General features: G+C 47.8%; 1 protein-coding gene across 1 annotated transcript in view; it reads right to left on the reverse strand.

The window, feature by feature from the left end:
- Positions 1-23,981, reverse strand: part of OPRL1 (opioid related nociceptin receptor 1) — a 57,363-nt gene that overhangs the window by 20,956 nt on the left and 12,426 nt on the right. Inside the window, exons 4-5 of the mRNA XM_090152115.1 lie at positions 6,043-21,110; positions 2,773-5,911 (exon numbers count right to left, since the gene is read on the reverse strand). The gene's annotated coding sequence lies outside the window, so the exon portion shown is untranslated. The remainder of the gene's footprint in view (positions 1-2,772; positions 5,912-6,042; positions 21,111-23,981) is intronic.

Raw genomic sequence — 23,981 nt, forward strand, 5'->3', positions numbered from 1 at the left:
CGCGCTTATTTTGCTCAGACAAAATCAAAAAATCAAATCAGTACATTTACCAGAAACATTAAACTGTGGGGAAGAGACACTTGATAGGCAGCCTCCACTCCAGGGGATGGGAAATGCAAAAGCTCAATCTGACAGGCGGTGACATTTGCAAATATTGCCAAACTTCAGCAGCAGAAGGGGAAAAAATAATCTTTGGTGTGCCAGGGGACCTTCAGTCATGTCCTATCCACTACCAGGACCAAGATCCACATCACAGAGTCACAATACCACATGCTGGAACAGATCCATAAGGCTCATCAAGTCCAACTCCTGGCTCCATATAGAGCCATCCAAAAATAAGACCAAATGTTCAAGAGAGCCTGGAAACGGGCACCAGAAAACAGCCCCTCACTACCCCAACTTCTGTACATTGTATTTGCCCCACTCCTTATCAGTTGGGGTGCGATGCACTCATCCAAGCATGCAAAGAGTGTGCACATGGACAAGCATGCAAGCATTACACAAGTTTTTCTCTACTCGTGCTGGATTTGCACCGAGGACGTTTTTCTCCTCGCATCCCCCATGGCTTTGCCTGCCCAAATCCCATACATTCTCTTTTAAGAAAGTCCATCACTGTACCCAAGTGCATTCCACATAAAACTAAAATAAAATCTGGTAGGATGCCTTTAGTTCCAGAGTTGAAATGTACTGGGCTTAATGGTTTTGCTTGATGAATACATTCGGTACAGATTTGAGTTCGTTTTCTTTCTCCTGAGATTTTAGCTCAGTTGAAGTGCACTGATTTCTACAAAAACACGTAAACCACGAGGACCAAAGAGAACAAAGAAAGTTCACAAACTCAATGAGAATTTTCACACTCCCTTTTCATCTCTAGGTCAATCCTTGATGAATTCCAGCCAAACTTTTTCACAGTTCCAGTTGAACTTACACCATTTTTCCTAGAAAGATGTGATGCCACAAACTCTCCAAGCCAAATAAGAGCCAAAGGCCTGGGTAAGAGGCACGGTGACCTCGATAGAAAGCTAACGGAATAAATGTGGAACAGAAACATCTGAAGTCCTCTGCAGTGCCCTTCTGCAGCCTTCCATCGGCTGTCTCAGCTGCAGAAAATGTCACCTCTGGCAAGGAGAGGGCTTAATCAAACATTAAGTTCTAGGAAGAAGGAAGGAAGAAAGGAAGAAAGAAAGAAGGAAAGAAAAATGTCTGCTTTCATTCTAAGAAATACCAGACGCAGCTTCTGTCCTCAAGGAGAGTGCTGAGAAATCATTTCCTAGTTGGCTGGGGGGCTGTTGGGCTTTTTGCTTGTTAACGATGAGATGCAACCAAACCTAAAGAGGGGAACGGAGCTGGAGTGGGCACATAGAGCCCTCCGAGGCTGGAGGAGAGCAATGGAGGATGAGGCAGCCATAGCATCCATGTCCCCACACAGCCAGCAGCAGATTTGGGAGTGCTGAAACCACCTATGGCAGCTGCAGGAGCTGGCAGTAGCCACGTGCTGCTATCAAAACGAGCCCTGCTGGCTCTGCGATAAGCACACACAGCAGTGCCCGCCAGCTCCTTCTCCATGTTAGCCTGCACTCACCCACCTGTTCCCTGCTTGTCTGCAGCCCATCCTCTGCTTTGTACAGAAGGCTGCTCCCTCCGTGTGGGTCTGCCAGAGGTTTGTTATCGAATCATACAGTCATTATGGTTGGAAAAGACCTCCCAGATCCCCAAGTCCAACCCCAGCCCACCCCCCCCTGCCCACATCCCCCAGTGCCACATCTCCACATTCCAGAACACCTCCAGGGACAGTGACCCCACCACCCCCCTGGGCAGCTTTGCCACTGCATCACCACTCTTTTGGAAGATAAATTGTTCCTACTATCCCAGCCCAAAATGACACAAGGATCTTTTTCATCCTTGCCCCCTTTGCCACCTCTGGGCCTCCACCACAGGTGCACCAAAGGCTTCTACTTCACCCTCAGCCATGCAATAGTGAGGTTGGTGGTTGGACTAGAGGATCTTTGTGGTCTTTTCCAACCTTTACAGTTCTCTAATTCTCTGACAGAGTATATTTTAAAAGCCCTGGAGCCTAATCTTACTTTTCTTTTTAATGAAAAATATTATGCCTGGGGACAGCCGCTGTCCCTATGACCAATGCATTCTGAGAGTACAGCTGTGTTTTCTGGACTGTATTCTCTTTTCCTCCTCATGCAATATTTGTTTCCTGAGAGAGAAAAACAACAGATCAATTTTGCTCCATTATGTTCACTGCACATTTTTAGAGATTTCTTACAAAATTCACTGCGCTGTTCCACCCTGTTTATCTGAAAGGTTACAGGAACTTCAAGCATCATTAGATCCTTGACAGAAATTATTTTTGCTTGCAATTTACCATCCCTGCTTGGAGAAAAGCCTGCAATCTAAGGCAGATGAGCTGCCCTGGAGCTCGTTAGCTATGTGAGTCTTTGCCCTCTGTGCAGATCAAAGCAGCAGCTCACCCAGGGCTTCCTGAAGTCTCCCCACCCATGCCATGCTACAGCACAGCCCTCACTTTGCTGTCCCTGATCTGCTCCATACTGTGCTTCCAGCTTTTTCCAACACTGGTGGGGAAACCTTTGTTTCTCCTCTTCATAGATGCAAGATGCATGTTTTCCATAAAAGCATCCTGAACCCAACTGGTTATCATAAAACTGTAGGGGTCGGGGAGGTTCTCTAGTGATCATCCTCTGCTGTAGCTGCAGGGAACAAGCCCAAGACCACTGCTGAAATTAACAGGTCCTATTTTACCATTGATTCCTCACGCTGTCTCAGTCCTTCTGCTTTAATGGCACTCCTTCAGGCATGTCCTGCTCTTCAGTTCGTGTTTGTGCAGCATTTTCCACGGGCAGCCTGTGAGTGGCCTTCTGGACACTGTCGCAGCTCAACAAGTGCTGGGGGCTGCATCCCGCTGCTGTGGCTTCAAGCACCACTTCACCCTTCAAACAAAGGTGAACAGCTTGAAAACACTGTGGTTTATCATTTCTTCTGCTTGGCCAGAGAATGTCACTGAAATAAGTTTCCCATTTCTTTGTAATATGTTCTTAACAGAGCAGTCAGGCATTAAAATCACCGGCTACCATGGACTAAAATACCTCCTGTTTGTCATCTGGGGAGAAGTGACCTTAAAAAACTTGTGCATCAATTCAATCCTTCACTGAGACATAGCCAAAACAGCATTTAACCTGAAATCATGTGAAACCAGAAGGCAGGGCAGCCAAAAAACTTTTTTTTAAAGTTATACCATAACTATATTTAACTTGAGAAATTAACTAAAAACCTTGGAAGCCCACAGAAATGTCATGAGACCCAAAGGGGTCAGTGCCTGCATCAAGTCCCGACTCCACCTGGAATGGGTCAGGCTCCCCATATCTTGTCTTTCCTATTTTCATCATCAGGATGTGGAATATTCCTCTACCTTCTAAGAGAGGATCTGAAAAAATCCAGGTGAGATCTTTGATTGCCAAATGAAGAGTGCTGGCCAGCAAGCACAGCTTCTTGCAGTCATCACGCTCATGTGACAAGAGCATCCCTTCAGCACGAGGCCAGGTGACCTCCAACCCCATCCATATGGCAGAGATTTGCTCTGGGGCTGAGCACCTCTGAGGTGTAAGGATCACCCCTGGAACCTGCTGCTCAACCAGCACTGACTCAAACTGCAAGCCCCAAGCAGCAGCACTTTTGTCCAACAGATGCCAACGAGATGTATTACTCATCCCAGGAGCAGGCGGGATTGGGATTTGTGCCCTGAGGGCAGCAGTCACCTAGCAACTCTGAGAGGCTCTGCTGTGCTCCTGACACATCTTTGACAGCAGCACTGTATCCTTTCAAGTCACTGTTAGAAACCAAGAAGAAATATGAGAGAAACGGATAGGTTGAGTCTTCTTACAGGGTGAACTTGCATTGCTCCTCAGCTTTCATGGATTCCTCCTGAGCTCTTGCTAATAGCCAAGGTGATGGAGGAGTTATAATAGTGAGGCACTGGCAGCATCACTCCCTCATCCTACAGCCCACAACTGGGACCAGCCCTTGGAGAAGGCAGAACTGGAAAGAGAGGAATGGCTCCAATCAGCCCCCTGGTGCCCTCAGCACCCTTAGGAAGGCAGAGAGGTGAAGGTGCTGCCCCTCAGCTTTGGAAGGCACTCAGCAATGCAGCTTTGCACAAATGGGCACAGATCCTGTGCTGTCCATGTTTTGGTAGCTGGGTTGAGTCAGCTGTGCTGAGGATTTATCCAAATGCCTTCTTGGATGGAATTCAGCCACATAAATAGACTACGCCACCCTTTTTGGAATCGTTTATTTTTTTAATTTTTCCTTTTCAAAACGTTCCTTGCAGTTGGCTCCCACCCTCACCTATAATTCTTACAGCAACACTGTGGGGCAAACAAACAAACAAACAAACAAAGCTCGATTTTATAACAGACAGCCCAACAAGAGGCCTTACCTCGCTCCGTACCCAGAAAGGATGGTGCAACCACAGCCAACCCCAGCACAGCTCCCACCATGGGGCAATGCCCCCTGCTGCCTTGTGAAACAGTGTCAAACACTTTGCAAAACACAGGTTGTCCTCGACCTGCCTAATAACCATGACTAAGCTGATGAATTCAAGCTTCTAAAGACCTGCGTTTCATAAACCCATTCGTTTCATTCCTAGCTCTGAATTCCTCATCAATTGAATTCTCTTTCACCTGTTGTATTATTTTGCCCACAATTACTAGCTTGCATTTATCCCGGATATAATAACAGCCTTTTTAAAATACAAACTAGCCTTTTCCCAGCTTTTCTGGTGCTGATTAAAAATGAACATCTGCAGACCTCAGCCTTCTGCACCAGCTCTTCTGAGACTCTCCAGCACGAGTTACATAGACACTGATTTCTAAGTGTACCCCCCTGACAACACAGATATAATTTACTACTCTGCTGATTAAAGATGGGTTGGGAAAGATTGTACTGCCCATTAGAGATACAAAGCACATCGTTCTGTCTTTCCAAATGCCACAAAGAAACACTGACCGAAGATGATTGCATGGATTGAACCACTCCACACACTGACAAACCCACCAGCTGGAACCATTTTTTTCCTTCTGTTCAAAGATATTTAAAGTTGTTTTGTGTGTGCGCGCTTCCTCTTGACAGCCACAGTTTCCACACTCTTTTAAAAACGGTCCTTCATCAGCTGGCGGAACTCATAATTCCTGATGCACATCATTTGGTATCAAGCTCCTTTTGCAAACTACTGCTTTTCTCGTATCATTAATACCTACCCTGGCTAGGCTCCTGAGACTGGGAGACCTCTAGGCAAAGACTTTCTTACAATGAAGTCCAAGGGCTTGTCCATCATCCATGATGAACTCTCCTCAAAATCCCCTACACGCACTCCCCTTTTCTGCCCTTTTCTCCCATCCACTTCCAGGTGCAGCTACCCCAGCACTGCTTTGGCCCTTTGGAAGCTGCCATAGGACCGTATGGCTGCGACAGTGATGATACTGATGGAAACGCAGACGAAGCTGCCCTTTTCAGTCCCTATTGGATGCAATCAGGCTGTGATCAGCAGTTCCTAGGCAACCACAAAATTCCTGTCCAGCAAGGTCCAGAATAGGCTTGGGGTTTGTTTTGGCCAAAATGCCTTTTGTGCTAGAAAACTGTTAGATATCATGATGAGAAATCCTTATGACATTTTAGTTACCAGATTTTAGTTACCAGCTTCCAGAAGTCACTCTCAGCACGTCTGCAGTGACAGCAATTTGCTTTTTGCACATCACCAGGCAGCTGTGGGCCACAGGACCCCCTCCTGCCACATGGGGGTTCGTTATGTAAGCACAGGTCCACACTCCTCCTTTGCTCTGCCAGCACATAGGAAATCTCACTTATAATCTCTCTTATAATTCCCCTGCAGACAGAAATAAATATTAATGTGAAAATTTTCCGGCAAAAAAAAAGGGAAGGGAAGGGATCACCATCCCTCATTCTTTCTTCTTCAATTAAAAAACAGTGAATTAATTTAATATCTTTCACATTTACCTAGTATCCTTACCACTCTGGCACATAAAAGCAGCAAAGTATCACAAGAACATGAAGCAGTGCTCTGCAGCAAGAGATGAAAGAGTCCATGAACGCAACCTCAGCGTGTTCCAAAGGACCTGAATAGGACCAGAGAGTCAGCAGCCAAGCACCAGGAGGGCTGAAATAGAGGTCACAGGGAGAGTTTGTCACTGAGGCTGTTCTCAGGTCCTCAGCAGGGCCTGAGAATGGTGGCCTGAAATAGGAATCATCACATTGGTCAATTGGAAATGGCAGCTGATGGTCACCATGTCAGGTCTCTTATGTGACACCTGTGAGATCCCAGTGCTGGAACACACAGCCCCCCATGAGAACCAGGCACCAAATAAGACCCTGTTACCTCCATTCTGCAGTTCCTCCAATGCTCAGCTTCAGGAGATCCATCCTGCTTCCTCCTAACCCTCAGCTCATCCAGACCTTGTGTCCTTCCTCCCATGTCTCAAAGGTGCCCAGAGCTGCTGGCTCACGAGCATCCATGGTTCAACTTGATGACCTGAGAGGTCTTTGCCAACATCAGTGATCGTACAAACCCCAGGTGAGCAGTGCATTGGGAAGAAACATTCTGCTTAATTTCTTCTGCTGTCCTCATTTGTGAGGAGAAGGGGCACTGTCCTATGGAGCATTTCACACTGCAGCTGCTGAGACACCTGCTATCAGAGCAGCAGAGCCACTGCTCAGGCTGTGTGAAACCCATGGTCTGTGCATGTCCATGCATTACACTGTCAGCAAATTGGGGATTAAAACCTTGGGAAAAGGGCTTTCTTGGCCCAGCAAGCAAAAAGTAGGACAAAGCATCTCTACAATGGCCTCACTGAACCCAAATTCACCTGCTTTGGTATTGCAGGTAGGTGACAAATCCCAGTGTCTTTCTCTGAACGTCCCACAGCTTTATTTACTTGTTAAAGGATTCAGTTCCAGTGGCAGAGATGGGAAGATCTCTCAGCAATACCTCAGAGCATTTTTCACTCTTAGAGCCTCGCTGCCCAGAGCAGCATATTTAGAAGGTAAAAGCTGGCGAGCCTTGCCCTGAATTCAGCACAACGCTATTTATCTAAGCAGAGAGCAATAATAACACAGCAGAGATTTCATTTCCTTTCAACACATAAGAACTCTGCAGAGTGAAGGTGAGATTAAATAATACAATAGACAGAAAGAGAGCAAGGCAAAGGAAGGTTTTTTTTTTTTTTTTTTTTTTTTTTTTTTAAGTCTTTCTCCTTTGGCAGGAGTTATGAAAACCTTACAGGAGCCTTCACAGCTAAAGCTCCCTAGATATCCTGAGCCTCTTATTGAAGACAGCCCTGTTGCACACTCACCTCCAGCAAGACCTATGCCTGATGGAGGTAGCAGAACGTCATACAGACTGCCTTGGGCTTTGCCCACCCTAAACATTCATCCAGCTTCTTCATCATGCTACGAAATTGAATTTTTTTTTCCTTTCAAATACATGGGAAAAGGCACTGCTTAGTTCTGAAGGACAACGAGCAGCGCAAAGGAATCCAAACTCTTGATACGTTGGCACGGGCCTTGGCTCAATAAAGAACTCGATATTGCTGAAGCCAATCTATATCCAGGAATAAAATATAGGTGAGATTGAAGCACGTCCTCAAGCAGATCCATCGGGCTCCATCAGGCAGTGTGGGCAGCACAGCCCACCTGCAGCTGACGAACCACAAAGCAAGCAACGTGCACAGAAAGGGAAGGAATGCTCAAGCGAGAAGCACAGAAGGAGGAGTGACATTTTGGCACTTTACTGCAGTCAGAAAGCTGGGTTTTGGCTGTGCCTCGCGGCTTTACTTCCAGCCAACACAACAGAAGATGTCGTGCCTCCTGTGCAAGAGCCCATCGGTCTCATTGGAAGCCACAACGCTCCTTATCACCGAAGACGTCTTGAGATCTGAACAGGAGCCAAGAGCTGCAATGAAATGTAAGACTTAATTACGTCTGACAAAAGCAAATCAATTAAAGGCTGCTTCACATCTGTGTCGTTTTGATCAAGGCTTCTGTTTTCCCATCTTTTCTCCGCTCCCTTGAAGAAATTTGAATATTTATGGCTAAGAATTAGGTCAAAGCCTAGGAATGAATAAATGTTTCTCTGTGCAGGAGACAAGGAAAATCTCTGATTGCTAAACATGAAGCAAAATCCGCGTTAGCTGTCAGGACTGCCAGGTAAAACCTCCACCCTTAAAGGAAGAAACTCACCTGAGCAGTGCCGTGCCTGTGCAGCCTGAGCTCTGCAGGACCAGTGGGACTGAGCAGCAAATGCCCAGCATAAAGGAGGTTTATTTCTCCAACATCCATTAGATTTGCTTTTGAACCTGCTGTTAATGATGGCCATTTCAGGGCCAGCTCCAGGACTCTGCAATTTGCTGCTGTTCAAATTCCTAGCCTCACACCTCAGGGATCTGTGCTTGCAGTGCTGTTTTGGGCAATGATGCTCCTAGAACAATGCTCTTCCCTGCTGCAGGGCTTGCGTGCAATCAAACCCCTCTGCTCCCATCCCTGTGTGAGGCCTCCTTTCACTTCAGCATTCCTTGACCCCCATCATCCAGCCAAAGGAATAGAAAATAGCACAATTTCATGGACAGTTATTTACAAGGCATAACTACAAGCCCTGAAAAGAAAAAAAAGAAAAACCCAAACATTTCTATGGAATGTACAGCAATGGTAGAAACTCACGTGCTTGGTGCAGGAACCACATGAGATCAGCAGCATCCTGAGCCTGGCAAGATGTTCCCACTGCATCCCCAGCTGCGTGCCTGGCAGGTGAGCTCATAGCAGAGGCCACTCACCGGCCAAAAGCCATGGGAATAAACCATCCCTTCCTCTGCCAGCCCCATAGGAAGACCAGGCTCTCCCCAGGCACTGTGATCTGGCCATCGTCTTCACGCTCAGCCCCATCCCTGCTCCCTGTGGGCCATTCCTCAGGGAAACTTCAGTTGGAGCCTCACAGAAATGATCATCCTGGTGGAATAATTATATCTGTATTGAGCTAATTCCTCTCCTCAGAGCCTGCCAAATATTAAGTAAAGGCAATGCAGCACGCTTTGTCACCCAAGTGCATCGGACAAGGCTGACACTAAGTGAAAACCAGTGCTGACAGCATTGCTCTGCGTTCAACATAAATATATATATAAAATACCCTGGGGAGAGGCTCAGGCTGGATGTTAGGACAGTGCTCTGCCCTCAGATGCTCAGGGAGCGTTGGGACACTGCTCTCAGCCATAAGGTTTGGGTGGTGCTTTGGGGGGGCCGAGGGTGGACTCTGTGATCCTCGTGGGTCCCTTCCAACTCAGGATACTCTATGATGCTGTAGCACTGAAATCTTTCAAGGGAAAAAACCAATTTTCCCCTCTCCTCTGTTCATCTCTCTATTGTGGCATTTTCCATCCCTGGTAATTTACAGCTTTCTCCATCCCAGTAGGATTGAAAATTAGCTCTGCCACCTTGTCTATCTGAAAGCACTGTACAACTGGCAGCAACACTGATTGCCCAATTTTCTTCAATAGTTAACTCTTCTACCAGGAGGAGCAGGATGATTTGTGGCCATGCTTCTGGTGTATCTTCTGATTTTATGCATTTCTCTGTCCTCGCCACGTGCTGTCACGAGCAAAGGACCTGAAGGACACTGCCCTAAATGGCAGAACAAAAAATGCTCTGCAGCCCTACAATGCCACTGGGGTGGGAAATATGGGTTGAAATGGGTTTGGTTGGAACTTTTGTGTTGAGGCTTCGGAAAGGGAACAAAAACCAAGCAAAGCACCAGCATGGAGTGGGTGGAGGAGGATTACTGACTGCTAGCCCATGAACACTAGGCAGTGAACAGGAAGGAGCAGCTGGAAGTTATGGACAGGCAGATACTGGATGCCAACAGCAGGCTGGGACAGCCTGGTTCCCAAACCTGCACGTTTCCCAGGGCTTCCTGCCAGCAGCACTGCTGGGTCTGCACCAGGTTCTCTCAGGGAGGAGCAACACCAGCCCCTAAACCTGAGTTCTCCCCCCTTCCCAAGAACAGCCCATGCTGTAAGCAGACCCCTGAGCCCCCATGGACTGGTTTACACATCCTTATATACACAGGAAAGCAGCGATGGAAATGACAGATTTTGTTCTTAAATAGAAGCTAATGAGATGTCTTGCAGAGATGGGCTGCAGAGGTTGTGTGGGGAGATCCCAAGATGGGATGGAGTCATTTTGCTCTATGATAGGATATCTAGAAAAGAAAATAACCACGGGTACCAATGTGCTGATATTTCGGGTTCCTTCCTGCTCCCAAAGCCATCAGACACCTCTCTAAGCCAGAAACATTGCACCCACAAGGCTATTACCAGCCTGCATACAGTAAGACCATTTTAGCTAATTAATCCCCTTTAGAATCTGAATTAGCATCTCTCCTGATTCCTGGTGGCTCACAAACAGCCTGGCAGTGACCCCAGGAGCTTTGGGGAGCTGCTCCAGGGACACAACCCAGCCTCAGGAAACTGCTCTGCCTCTTCTCTCAAGGCCTTTCGTAACACCCAGGAGGCAAGCAGCAATATTCATGGCACTATCCAATAATTAAACTCATCGTGATTTATCCTCTTCCATACCTCTGATGGATCTTTATGGATTGATGAGTTGGCTGGATGCAGCAGATCTGTGGTCCTCCAGCACTTTGAGGTGGACCAAGGACCTCCTCTTCCCCCCTCCCACAGAAACTCATGTCTTCTGTAGAAACCTTTTAATTTCTTCTTCCTGCTGCTCTCATCTAATTGTCCCACTCTTATTGAATTCTGAAAACTGCTTTTGGAAGTCTTTGTATCAGAAAACTGAAGTTCTGTTCAGTAAGATGTTTACCCGTGCAAAAATAACCTCAAGAAGGGCTGGGCTTACAAGGTTCTGCCACTCTGGGCATCAGAAAATGCATCCTTTAAGTAGCCTTTGGCACCAGAACACAACCTGCCACTTCCCAGCACCAAATCATCCCGTAAGTGTACACAAACAAGGCTGTACAGCCCATTTCTACACCACGTTCCAGGGCTGGGCTCTGCTTGGTCTCCTCTGTAGCCACCAGCATCCACCACCACTGAGTTTTTTCAGTGAAAGAACCTCTGCATTTCCTTCTACTTTAGAAAAGGAAAAAAACAGCACCACAAAACCTAGCTGTGCAATTACAGAAACTCTTGTCTGTTAATCACGGCTTAATTGTTTCATACCTTTTGTTAACCTTTTGCTAAGTCCTGAACTACTAACTACTCAGATGGTGATAATTCTCATCATTAATGCATGAACCCCGGGGCAACATCATTCAAACATCTTAACATTTGCACTCTTTCGTTTGAGAACAACATCAAATATTCAGAGCTGAAGCCTGGGTGGGAATGAAAGGCCTTGCTGGAATAGTAGATGTTCTATGCAGAGCTCCCACTGCTGCAGGTAAAGAGCAGCTCCAGAGATGCAATCAGCACTGCTCCCACCACTGGTACCTGGCTGAGCAGCACCTGCACCTCTTCTTCCTCAAAGCATCATAGAATGATAGAATATTTGAGTTGGAATGGGCTCATAAAGATCATCGAGTTTAACCTCAGTATTGCAACCTTCATCCTCCATCACCATCTCATCACAGCAGGGGGAAAGGTGAACCCACAGCAGCTGTGGCTTTGGGGGAGTATCCCAAATTACATCAAAGGAATTGCACTTTAATTGCACTGCCTATGGGTACGGTCAGTGCAGCTCTGGATGGAAGCTGAGGCACAGCAGGGAGCTGGTTCCCAGCCCAGCACAATGCCTCATGTGTTTTGAGAGCAGAAGGAAGGAGAAAAGGGGAAAAAAATTACTCAAAGACATGAGCTTCTGTGGGAGGAAGGCACTGGAGTTCCTTAGTCCTCCTCAGAGGGCTGAAGGATCCCAGATCTACTGCATGCATCTCTGCCACACGGTTTTCCAAGGCACAGCCCAGCAGGCACCTTCAAGGCTAGGGCAGCATCCAGCCATTACTTCCCTCGTTGCAGACCATCTGCAACCCAATGCTTGTGTTGAGGCATGGAGGAAAGCCAGGCTCTATCAGAACCAGAGGGATGGCACTGCCACACCGAAGGTCTTTTCTTTAGCACTTCACCCACTCTTGCAGGAAATATATTTTCAACTCCCCTTGCGCTCTTCCTTTCTCCAAAGCAATAGGCAGCAGCTTTTATTAAGGAAAAAAAAAAAAAAATCTGCAGGGCATATGTGGTCAATGGCTTCTTAATAACATTTTTAGCATTGTGTTCCCAAGGGCTCATGTAAATAAAAAATGAACAAAATAAAAAGAGCGGAAAAAGCACAGCAAAACAAATAGCTTGTGCACAGTCTGCTTGGAGTGCTTAATAATCCCCAAAGTGAAAGGCACTGCAGGGGAGAGGCAGGAGCCACGCTCCCAATTACACCCTGTCTGTCCTCCTCATAAACCAGAGAGATGAGGCTGCTGCTGGAAGACACTGATCCTAATGCTGCTAAAGACCCACATTCACCCCATATGGTTGAAATGGGTTTTGAGAGCCCCTGACTCTGAAGCACAATGAGCAGTCCTTCCCATTTGTTATTTCTATTCGAGCTTTCAGTTCCTTGCAGGAATGCTCACAGGAATCAAATTTTGAGCTTGAACTGCCGAGGTTTTGCTAAAGGACACTCTGGATCTTTCCAGACAGGCAAAATTTGTAGCTGCCCCTGAGTTTGCTCATTTAAACACACAGAGTGGGGCAGAGCCATAGGCTGAGGTGTTCCCAAGCAAAGAGAGGCATTGCTCCGAGCTGGAGAAGGAGGCCAGGACAGGTGGGATGAACACCAAATGCCTCCAGCCCGACCCCACAATGCTCCCAGCTGGGGCAGGAGCACTGCTAAGGGATCTCAGAAAGGCAAAGGCATCGCTGCCATTCTGCAGGACCTGAAGGGGACCCTGACGTTGTCACCACTCCTTTGATTCATTGCATGGCTTCCACAGACAGCACAGCACAGATGAAGTTTAATGCTGCTGATTTCTCCCCCAATTGCTGTAAGAACTCAGCTCTCCACACCTCACAGCATAGGGCTGCTCCTCGCCACCTCTTACACTGCAAATATCTCATGTTTAGCATCCCTGAGCCTGGACTCAACAATATGAGAATAAGGAAGAATGATGAAAAAAAAAAAAGCCTCTTTTTTTTCTTTGAAAACAACTTTAAGCTTTCCTTGGAAAGGAATTATCTGTCATTTGTACCATGCTCAGCAAACGCAGCATTGTGTTACACAGACCTTTTAGGAAAATTAAAGGGCTGTTACTGCTCCACTCTGCTGCAGTGGAAGCTGACACCATCACTTACTAATAAGATTAAGGGATTTCAGAATTTCACTGCAACTCCCTCAGTACCTAGATGGTTCCCCAGCCTCACTCACAGGTACGTGCCAGAGTTACTTCATGTAACTGAGAATGGGAGAATTAATTTCCAAATTGAATGAAAGCCCAGGAAATCCATCAGACACAGCCTCCTCAGGCTGGACTGATGGCGATGCTCTGCAGCACGGCTCCCCATCCCAATCCAATCCTACTGCACACCTTGCCAGCACTTCACCTGCTTGTGCAAACAGGGACATCTTGCAGAGAAACAAATGTGGGCAGCCCTGCTGCACCTACCACCCTCTTGTTCCCATCCCACTGCCATCACCCCACCCTGATGCTGCCCCGAGGCAAAGGGACATTGCAAATCACAGCAAAACCAGAGCCTTGCCGTGCTCATCCCTCTGCACAATGTCTCTACTGGTCACCACAGCCACCCTGCATGGAAAGCAGTGCAGGATTCCCTCCTGCTGACACACCACAAGGCATGCACATTTCCAGCGCTGCTCTCTTGGCTTTCACAGCATCCCTGCTCCCTGCAACACGACTTATCAGCACTCCCAGACAACCAGGCAGTTTGTTTTCACCACAGTAATTGCACATGGAGATGAGAACCTTAATCGAATATCTGCTTTTCTCGAGGCAAACGTAAGCAGGGATTTTTGTTTGGCTGTTTTCCAACACGGATTCCTCGTGCCCTGCATCTGCTAAGTCACTCATTGTCACTTGCAAGGCTTCTCCAGGCTGGGAGCTGGATGCCATGCTTCCAGGGCTGCTAATTGCAGGACAGTAGAGAGTTTGCCCAATTAGCAAATGCTGTTAATTCAAAACATCTCAGCAAGGCGTACCACAACGTGTAATTCGACCAGCTCTCACTTTGGTGAGTCATGGGATGGGTCCATTGATTTCTTTCCCAGATCAATAGCAAACAAGAGCGACCCGAGGAAATCAGCTGCACATTCCCTTTGCAAAGGTGCATCATCTAAAAGCTGTGGTTACCCAATCCCCACCCCAGAGGTGCCCATTCTCCTGCTGCTTGCAGCAAGTCACCTTCAGCCTCTGCCTTAAGCACTTGGGAAGCCTGAGATGTTGAAGAAATAGGTGACACTTGAGGAAAATCCAGAGTGGCAGTTTCCTTTTTGGTTTCCCGCTGCTAAGCACTTTGTGACATCCTTATTTATATCTCACCTATCAGTGCAATGCTATAAATGATCATTCCTTCAGGTTACATTGCTTCAACGTGCAGCAGAAGGATCCCATATGTGTGTCAGGTACTAATGGGAGAGATGACCAGACTGCAGATCTCAGGACAGAGCTTCTACATATCACCTAAAATAGGTTTCCCTATTGCCTTCTACCTCTTCTATCTTCTCAGCAGCCACGTTGCTACACCCCAGCTACATGCATGGTGAAAGGAGACATCCTATGATGAGACAGCAGCAATACTGAAAGCACCAGAAGCACTTTTGCTCCTGCCAGGAGCTGAGCTCCTCATGCAGAAGGATACGATCCATCCATCAGTGGCTGAGATGCAAATTGTATTTCAAATACCAATTATTTCCCCCAGAATGAGCACCTGGAGGAAACCATTCCTTCCAGCTTCAGAGCCAGCCAGCCCACCACCCCATGCATCTTTCTGGTTTTCTCCTGCCCCAGCTTGCCAACAAAGCATCCTCTGCAAAGCTTCACTAGCCAAACTGCAAACTGCCCAACAAGAAGAGCACCATTCCATCAGCCCAGCTGTCCCTTACTCAGAGTGCTTGACGCTCCATAGCAGCAATGAAAATGAAATAGTGGAAAGATTGGGGGAAAAAAAAAAAGGAAAGAGGAAAAAAAAAAAAAAGCAGCAGCATTAAGCTGGGAATGTGGCACTATCACCCTGCCAAGAAGCAAAGCTGAGATCCTGCACTGATCTCAAAGACAGAACTCAGGAGCCGGCAGCTATCCAAGTGACTGCTTCCATCCCTCTCGCAATAGACGTGGAATTTAAATCAGGTATTCCAGCCCGCTCCTGCTTTATAGCTGTAATTGCTTCAAAGAGCATCTCACGCTTGCTATATCAAGTGCCAAGCATGAAGAATTGCCAAGGGAAAATTAAGGTGGAATTACAGCCATAAGCCAACTTAGCTCAAGCCAAGGCAGATTTTCCATTGCTCACTCTGGAGCAACATCAGACCTGTGTGAGGAGCTGCAGGGATGGGGGCACAACCCCAGGCCACCTCAGCCATCCTCTCCTCCCATTTTCAACCACACTCTGCAGCCCAGGAGAGCAGCAAGGAGCTCCTGCAGGCGGGGACCATCCCTTCCCAATGGGAGCCCATCACCAGCCAGCCCCATTCCTGAGCAGCCATTTCAGGGCTTTCAAGTGTTGTTCAAGAAATACCCAGCGACTGCCTTACTAAATGGGAACATGAAATTTGTGCTGTAGGTTGTTGTTTTTTTCCCCTCAGTTTTTGTAGCTTTGCAGAAATGTTGTTTAATTCACAGATGCATGTTAAAATAACCTTTTGGAAGGTTGTGATTAACTCAAGTGCATGAAACTATTCGCATTATAGGTTGTTTTTCAGCCCTTGGCAAGAAAATGCTTAGCCTGCCATGAACTCATCCCTTCCATATGAGCCAGGACAACTCAGTGCCATTCTACTGAAATCCCTACAGGTTTCAGAAGGAAACTGTTTCAAGTCAATTCATTTCATCACACCAAGTCTGAAGGATGAAACACTTAAAAACTGAGAAAACTGCCACGGTGTCCTCTCTGGGTCCCACATACAGAACAGGATCTGCTTCACCCCAGGAAAAATCCCCACGTGGAGCACCACAAGCTGGACACGTTTCCACGCAGAGCTGGGGGAGGAGAGAAAGCCTTAATGCCTGTCAACAGATCCTACCATTTTGTAGTGCTTCCCCTTCCCAACTGCTGTGCTGGCAGAGCAGAGCATTGGGGATGTTCCCAGCCCAATCGTAGTAAATAAATCCTGTGCTCCTCCATCTGCCGTGCTGCTGGGCTCGCAGGAAGCCCCCGCAGTGCCACCAAAGGCAGAGACACAGTGCCAGCTCACCGGGAGCTGGGTTCCAATGCTCCTACCCTAAAACCTTTAGGGCACTTTAGGGGAAGGTACCATCGCTTTTCCCTTTGATGGAGAAATAAAATTGCCCTGCATCACAGCCCAGTGTCAGCAGCAATGTCACACTAGCAGAAATACGAACATGCAATGAAATAAGTAAAGCTAAAAACTCAATCCCTTACACAGCTCTTGGCTGGGTGTATCAGCAGCAGGGGGATGAGCAAGATGCCCATCGTGGCTCTGTTACTTACAGAACACCCACAGACTCATCCAGATGCAGAATAGATTCCATAGAAGAACCAACCCAGCACAGCCCCATGCTCCCTCCGTGGGAGGTGCATGGTTTCATTACAAGGAGACCAACAGATCCATCAGCATTTCTCTTGGAGGGGGCAGGCGCTGCAATGGCAAAGGTTGGTGTGAGCATTGGAAGGACCTTCCAGTGCTTCTTCTGAGGAGCAGACAGGCTGGCAGCTGCAGGCTGGGTTTAAGAAGTTCCATTTCTGCAGAGCCCTTCCTTCAAAGGAGAGCTCCACTCCGCTCTGTGCTTTTGATGCAAAGGGCATCGCAGGGCTCCACGTGGCTGCTCAGCACCCGACCTCAGCAGCGTGAGCACTGAGGCAATTACCTGCCCTTCTCCTTGCTAATTGCTCTTGGAGAAGAAGAACTTCAGAAAAAAAAAAATTAAAGTCCAGCTCGGTGCCTCTGAAGTACAAGGCAGAAGACCTTTATCTAGCAGAAAACACAGTTTGCGTAGCATCGCTGGGAACTGCAGACTGTTTGGTGGAAATTAAAGGTCATCCTTTTTTATTATTTCTTACAGAGATGCAGCCCAAACCTAGGATTTTGAGAACAGAAGAGAGATAAAAGACAAAGCTCCAAACACACCTTGTTCCTTGGTGTCCTTCCTTGCAATAAATGGAGAGAGGGAAGACATCTGGCATGGGGGTAGAAGGGAACACTGGGAGCTTTGTTCCAGCAGCCCTGGGCACCATGGGGATCTCCAATAGGGTTGGGATCTCCAATAGGGTTGGGATCTCCAATAGGGTTGGGATCTCCAATAGGGTTGGGATCTCCAATAGGGTTGGGATCTCCAATAGGGTTGGGATCTCCAATAGGGTTGGGATCTCCAATAGGGTTGGGATCTCCAATAGGGTTGGGATCTCCAATAGGGTTGGGATCTCCAAAGCCATAGGAAGGAGCAGGGCAGTGCTGGGGCTGAAGGGAGCACCATGTGCCCCTCTGTCTCCTCACCTCCCCCTGCGCTCCCACCTGTGATGTGTTTGCAGAAAACTCTTTTCTGCAACGTCTGCCACTCCACAGTCATTAGCATCCTCCCACCATTTGGGCTGTCATTTTCCCTAATGATATATTTAAAGAAAATGATACCACAGGCAAAGCATTTCTCGCTGATTACAACACATGGCAAGTCCCAGCACCAGGCATGAGTCAGCCGTCGTCACTCTGTTTTTGCTGCTTCTCCCAGAGCCTCAGGGCAGCCTGTGCAGATCTGCTCCCCCAAACCCACCCATATGGGGATCCTGCCCCACACAGGTGCCCCCCGCCCCAATTTCTGCACTGCCACGAGGTACAGCTTGAGCCCAACGAATGGGTGCTGCGTGTCTAAATGAGGGCAGTGCTCATGTGGAGACCTGGTGAGGTTTTATACAAGGCACAGCTTCGGCTGGTGCATTTGTTAGACACATTTTTTCCTCTTTATGGCTGAGCTATAGCAATTGCACAGCGAAGCTCAGGGAACGGATCGCACGCGCAACCCATCCATCCTGGGAGCTGCAGGGCAAACAGAGGCTATTTTAAAAGCCTGAAAACCAAGACAAAAAAAAAAAAAAAGAAAAACAACAAAAAGAAGCCAAAGCCAGCTCCCCAAGCAGCTCCTAATGCAGAGAGATCCCAGAGATGCTGCTAATACCACCTGGGAGTTCATTTATTGCCATTAAGTTGATGAGCAGCCGTATAAAATGCAGAGACAGACAGCTGTCATGTACACCCCTCATTAGAAGCTAGGCTTCCTCAGAGGCAGCTCCCCTCCAGAGAGCTGCCAAACGTTCCATATTTGTCTCAAGCATTTAAAATAAAACCCAGGGAAGGACAAAATGTTATCTCTCATTTCAACAGCAGCGACTGAGCCCACCGATTCTGACAGCTCCACGTGGAAAGCTCAGCACACCCCACGTCTTTGAGCACACAAGTTTGGGTTGGTGCACCATGCACATGCCTACAAGTCCACCTGATGCAGCTGCTGCTGAAATCTATGCACTGGGCAAGGCCAACTGGGCTTGCAGTCATGCTGCAATAAGCAGATTTGCACTCTCTGTATATTTGCTCATCCCAGGTACGACTTTGGGTTAATAAAAGCTTAAACTTTGATTAGAGAAGAGGAAAATGTTTCATCTTTCTTGCAGCACTTCTCACCAAAAGGCCCATTTTAATTGCTGTGCTTGCAAGGAACAACCAAAGGAAGGGGACAGAGCACATCAGGAGCAAATCCACCAAATCCAGCACCAATGGGAATGGTGTAGGAGCCAGGGAGCAGCATCCCCCCTGCAGCCCTTCAGATGGGAGCAACATGGAAGGAAGCAGCCTCCCCTCCACCCAACCCTGCAGGCAAATTGAGCTGCCAGGATCCCAGGACACCATCACTGCTCACACCTTGTCATACGAATTACTGCACTGCAGCTCACACAAGCATGGCACGGAGATGTGTCTGTTGCTTTGCATCTGCAGGGATTTCCCACTGCACAGCAGATGCAGAACAGCCAGGGGACACTCAAGGGGCTGCAGGCAGTGCCCAGGGACACAGACGTGGTGCTCAGAGCCAGCACTCCCACCAGAGCTGGTGGCATCAGAAATCCAATGGCCAAAAGTGGGGAAATGGGGATTTGCAGCTGCAAACAGTATCCTGCACAGTGGCATGAGGAGGGGCTGCAGATTATGGCTTGATCTACCCCAATGGCGAATGCCACAGGAGCAAACAAACTGAATGTTTGCATTGCAATATGTGATGCATAGCATGTCACCTGTACCTGCTTTGCAGCACGGCTCCAACAAGTCATCCTCATGATTGCATTGCTTTCTGTTGCCTTGGTGAGCACGGGGAGACACCGCACAGCAGAGGTGGGAGAAGACACCCAGGATCCCCCAGCTCAGATGGAGTAGGGCTCTCCATCACAAGTCCTTAGCACACATTACAGAATGGAAGCTTATTCTCCACGTCAAACTGGGAAAGTGCCTCACTCGATGCTTTGCTGTGCTCCTCTTTACACCTATTAAGCAAAGTTCTTAATTATTGAGGGGGGTGGCAGCAAACGCTCAACCTGTCAGCACACTGAGTGTTTGCCCTTCTCAAGGATTAATTTCTAATAGGTGAGTAATTTAGAAATTTCAAAAGTATCGGGTGTGTAATTTGGAGCAGTGTGTCACTAACTACAAAGCTCACAGCCGTGTGGATTTCAATCAGATCAGAGCAATTTAACTTGCAAAATACAGGTTGCAGTTCTGGAAGGCATGGAAATGTCTCCTTTTGTCTGAAACACCGCACTCGTGTCTCTCACCAGGAGATGCTGTTGTCAGTCACTCCGATTCCAGCAGGTATTATTACTGCTAAACGCTGTCTCTGCTATTTTGGGAAGGAAAAAAAAATGAATTTCCACAAAGCTCTGCAGTTGCACCGTGGCTCAGCATTGCTTTACTGGTGCCCATTGGTAACACGGGGCAGCAGGAGTGGCTTGCAGCAGGCAGCTTGCAGGGAAGGAGATGCTCGGGCTCTGCTCATAAAGGAAAAGCAATGGGGTAAGAGCTACAGAGTGCCACTGCCCCCAAAGCACACAGATCCCATCTCTACCGCAGAGCTTGAGGGTTTCTCTCTCCTTCTTTCTCATTGTATTTTCACCAAAGGAATGCCATGAGAAGAGCACACAGACACAGAGGTACATGGCAACACATGGCTGGGGTCAGTGCTCCCACCAGTGGGTGACACATCTCAGAGCATCACCAGAGCCACGAGCAGGGTCCTGTCCTGGCAGGATTTTCCCCATGCACAGTGAAATGGAGTCCCCAACTCCATCACAAATGTAAAGTAACAATCTTGGCCAGAATCTGAGATTTTCCCCATAGCAGCCCTGGGGCCCATAGGGACGCAGCAGCACACAGCCCAGGGGAGATGCTGCTTCCACTGATAGCAGCAGGGCAGGTTTTGAAGCATGGTAATGAAGCAGGATACGGCTGATTTGCATTTCTGCAGCCTTGTTTGGATCAATATAAATTTCATACACTGTGTTTACACTGATAAGTGCATGCAGGCACCCATATACAGCTTTGTGACGCCCTGTCTCCCTTTGGTTTCCCTCAATCAAGCTGAGACGAGACAAGCTAAGAAAAGCGTCCACCATTAGGATGCATGGCAGAAGCTGAGGGCTGACAGCACTGCAACACCAGCTGAAGGTTCACATGGACCCCAAAGCTGCAGTTTGCTCAGTATAAAGCCACCTCCTCACCCATCCCATGATCAGTCCCAACATGGCTCCTCACAGTAGCCCACCAAGGGTCATCGTGCCAATAATGCATTTTTCTGTTTCTCCACCTTGCTGTTTCCTGTAGCATCCTTGCACCTTCAGAACAGCCTGTATTCAGACAGGAATAAGAAACAAGACACCAGGTTTGCATTGGCAGTGCTGTAGCAGCCACACAAAAGCAGATCCTCCTGTTGTTTCCCACCCATGGTCCCAGGGAAGATGGGAGATGCAGCTTTACAGCACATCCACCTGCCCTCCACTTCCACAGGGGTGTGGGCATCCCAAAAGAGTCAAGAAAATGCTCTGGGCTCTATTAGGGTAAGTCATAAAAAAAATAAAAATAAAGTATCTAAACAGATCACTCAGGAGTTCAGGACTAAAGACAAATGGCTGAAGGAGGAGAAGAGGAAATCATTCTCCCATCAGACACTCGGGGTCCACAAGGATGTGCTCACAGCCAGCAGGAGCCCAAGGCTCAGTGCTCTGCCACTGACCCCCTCCTCTCCCCAGACACCCCACAATGATGAGCGAGGCAGTTCAGCTCCATTCCTTTCCCAAGAGGAGATAAATGTGCCACGACGACACAGAAATTGAGATGCCTGAAGTCAAGCCTTTAAGATACTTAAATATTCCCTGTGCTCGAGTTGAGCAGTGCCTTAAAACCATTCAGTGGCTCTGACAGGCTTCATCTCATCTGGATGCATCCATCAGTGAGACAGGTCTGGGAATGATGGCCATCCTGTGCCACTTTTGTTTCATTTCTGCACGCTTCTGTCCCAGCTGCTCATCACCCAATGTGTCCTGGGACTGAAGGATCCACTTAGCAGTGCTTTGGTTCAGGTTGCAGACTCACTGGTGATGTACTGGAATATTTGCTTTAATTGTTCTGGTTTGATTCTTCCCTGTTCCTGCTAAGGTCTGTCTACAAACAGGCAAAATGCACAGTTTCTACCAAGTGCTCAAACATTGATTTTGCTTCACGCTTGCAGTTCTCTCATTAAGACAAGCTGCCAATAGCTCCATCAGCCTCTGGTCTGCAGAGTTGCAGAAGGAAAGGGCATCTGGAGGACCCCGCCCCACTCCCAGCTAAGGAACAAAGCTCCAGACAAACTTAAACTGCCTCCAAACAGACAGATTTACAGCTGGGATGGGCCAGGAAGCACCTTTTCCTACATGACAGGAAGAGCTACAAAGGCAGATCCTGACTTACTGCAGATCTCGTTCAGAGCTAATAGCTACTTTCTGCCCTCAACCCCGCTGTGAATATTTTACTGCCATTTACATTCATTCTTAGCCCCGATTTTGCTGCTGGCACCAGGTTCAGCCTGCTTTGGATAATCACCAAAAGCAAGTGACATGTTCTGTTCTCATTTTTGTTTGTGCAGATGACTACAGAAGTAAAATCATGTTGCTGTCATGCCTAATGCCGGCAGGTTTTGTACAAGTGCTTCCCCACAAAGCCCTGCCAGCAGAGCTCATTCCTAATCCCTTCTAACCTCCTCCTGCTCAGGATTTGGGGCCGCTTCCAGAGCTGACAGCCAGTGGGGCGGATTTCAATCCCCTGCCTTCAGGACATCCTCTCCTACTATGCATGAATAACTTATTTTGTCTTTGAAGGTGCCCATTCACGGGGCCATCTGCCTGCTGAGATCACTGCACAGAACTGAGTCCACCGCCCTCACCTCCAACCCAACATCCATCCCTTGAGATCCATTGCTAGAGCAGCAGCCCTACCCAAATACACCACAATAGGTGGCAGAAAGATCAGACGGCAGGGAGGAAAAAAAACAAAACATTGTTCTCTTGAATATTCAGTATTAATTGAGGAAGTGGATGGGAAAAATTGGGTACACTCTGCACAAACACTTAATAGGCCAGATGGGTTGGAGTAATTCTAAGCAACGGTTTAGTAAATGTCTTAAGAAGAAAATGAATGCAGCCACAGAGCTGCATAAGTGGCATTCAATAAATACTTCAATCAACATGCATTAAAGACCAGAATAAAGGCTATTTGCAATTTTCAGTAGGTAAAAAAAAAAAACCACTACGATTTTAATGAGACATGAAGGCTAATTAGTAACTGGTACTTAATAAGACAGCGATAGTCAATGGGAAAAAAAGGAAAGCACCCATTTGAAAACATCGCTACCACAGAACTGTATTTTTTTCTTTTAACATCGTTCCTGAACAGTTTCCACCAGGAGATTTGACGAGCAGATGGTTTTTCCTCATTTAAACAGTAAGCACTGCTGCAATGGGGATGGGGAGGAGCATGCAGGTTGAAGCAGCACAAGGGCATGGGTTACCCACACACAGTGGATGGGAGGGGGGCTAGGGGTGCAAAGCAATCTTTCCCACAGCAAAAAGCGTGAGCAGACGTGCATCACTAACCTAGAACCATTTCTTCTTTCCATGGTAGACAATCTGCTTTTCACAGCCTTCTCTTGCTTTGAAGCTCAGAATCAGAATGTCATTTGTCAGAAGTCTTAAGTGGGTACTGAGAAAGCAAAGACTCTTTCCAAGCTAACAGGCTCCTCACCGCTTCCCCTTGTTTTCTGCATCCATCTGTGCGCACAATTGGACAAGTTTCTATTTTGAACCACATTGTTGCCATGCTGCAACATCACTCTGTGGCAGGAGCAATTCTGCTCATCAAGGAGAAGCCACCTGTGGCTCCAGGAGGCTGACATCTGTCTTACTGCCTACAAAAAGCCCACACGGGGAACATTAACTCTGCCTGCAAGCCGTCAGCAGCTCTTGCTCAGACGCTTCTTGAGGCAAAGACAATCCATGCGGGCATCACCCTGGGGTCCTGTCCTCACCACCCTGCATCACCATGCCAGCACAGCCCTGTCCTCGTGGCTGCACCCAGCTGCTCCAGGGCTGGGAGAGAAAGACATCACAGCAACACTGAAAAACCTCTCCGAGAAACAGCAGAGAGGCAGACTCTCAGAAAACACTCCGAGAAACGAACGAATC

Source organism: Phasianus colchicus, chromosome 17, assembly GCF_987193195.1.
Source record: "Phasianus colchicus chromosome 17, bPhaCol1.hap1.1, whole genome shotgun sequence".
Classification (NCBI taxonomy): Eukaryota; Metazoa; Chordata; class Aves; order Galliformes; family Phasianidae; genus Phasianus; species Phasianus colchicus.